Source organism: Montipora capricornis, chromosome 1 (genome assembly GCF_036669925.1).
Source record: "Montipora capricornis isolate CH-2021 chromosome 1, ASM3666992v2, whole genome shotgun sequence".
Taxonomy (NCBI): Eukaryota; Metazoa; Cnidaria; class Anthozoa; order Scleractinia; family Acroporidae; genus Montipora; species Montipora capricornis.
This window is the reverse complement of record NC_090883.1, coordinates 38,951,128-38,952,722: the sequence shown is the minus strand read 5'-3', so window position 1 is coordinate 38,952,722 and position 1,595 is coordinate 38,951,128.

The following is a 1,595-nucleotide window of genomic DNA, read 5'->3' as shown; positions in this document are numbered from 1 at the left end:
AAGAGCATTTCAATTTGTACTTCATCACGTCTGCTCTTGCTTTATGGCCCTTTGCTCTGCTGGTTTGCCCAGCAACAGTCTATTTGTGGTCATCAAAAGTGAAATAAACTGTGTTCCCATCGATGGAACAACTAAACATGTTGCCTTCCTCGCTGCTTTATTACAACACCACACATCAACAAATGCAAATACCATTGCTTGCCCTTTTGAAGGCATTTTATTACTGTGCTTATTACGTTTATTTACAATGCTCTTTAAGCGTTATTCTTCCATCTGTCTAAGAGCTACTTGAAGTGATTTTTATGTTTGATAACGTAACTAGACTTTAATGGCATTCAACCTTGACACGCAAAGTTAGTTCATGTTGCATACAGCGTCAGTATTTCACTAACAAAAGCTTATCTTCGCTGCGAAAGTCGCTGATAAGTGCAAAGACTGGCAGCGTCTACAATGCCTCAAGCCCTGATCATAGTGCAGTACATATTTGGGGATGGCGAGCAGGTCGTTAAAGTGAAAAGCCACGGAAACAGTGAAAGGGTTGGATCGCGTTCCTTCAAGAGGGCAATGAAGAGCACCGGGATTCTCTGAAAGACAAATTGAAAAGGATTACCTCCCAGACAAGTTGTTCATGCTATTGTGTACGAGAAAGGGGGAATCATGAAGATTGAATCGGCGGGCGATATTCCGAGAAATAGGTTTATAACCTAAACAGAGAAGTGAAGCGTCAGAATGCCGATTCACCCTTAACCACTGGTGATCCTTTGCTTTCATGTCTTGGTGAAAGTAAAAGAAGAACAACAAGAGCGGAAGGAAGACATAATCAGAGAAATGCCATTGTTTCCAGAGCCAATCGTCTTTCTCGCCACGGAACAACAGCTGATTGATATCGAACGATTTTGCTCAAACCCTGAGAAGTTCTGTATCCTCGGAGTCGATTTGTCGGATTGCGGATTTTTATTACACGTTCACCACTTATCGCAATCTAATGCTGACCACGGAAAAAGGGCACCATCCAGTCTTTGTAGGCCCAGGAATCCTTCATGAACAGAAGCTTCTGTCATCTTACAAGACCTACTCATAGGCGTACGAGCCGGGGGGGCGGGGCGGCAGCCCCCCCAGTCTCAGAAATTTTCGGGCAAAACGCTCAAAATTCGGGCAATAAAGAAACGATAAAAGATGGAATTCAAAAATATATAATTTTTTTTACAATATGTATACAATGTGCCCTCCCGGTTGTCACCATAATGGCTTTATGGCAACTCCTGAACTTGGGCACAGGATGTACGGCTTTTTTAATTTTTTAAATGGAAACTAGTGAGCAGCACACAGCAACTGATCTTGTTAACTTTGTTTATTATCCGACCGGTTTCGTCTGATCAAACAGACTTCATCAGGATTCTAACAAGATGTCTAAGGGGAACTGGTTTTATACATGAAGTTATAGTACAAAAGCACGTTCCGGTAAGGGTGTGAAAAGCAAAACTGACCCACAAAAATTACGCGCAGAATATAACGTAAATCCTGCGTAGAAAAGGTGGAAAGTTCAATTTTGGGGCTCACGATTTAACGTTAACGTATGTGAGGTTCTAAGTTTT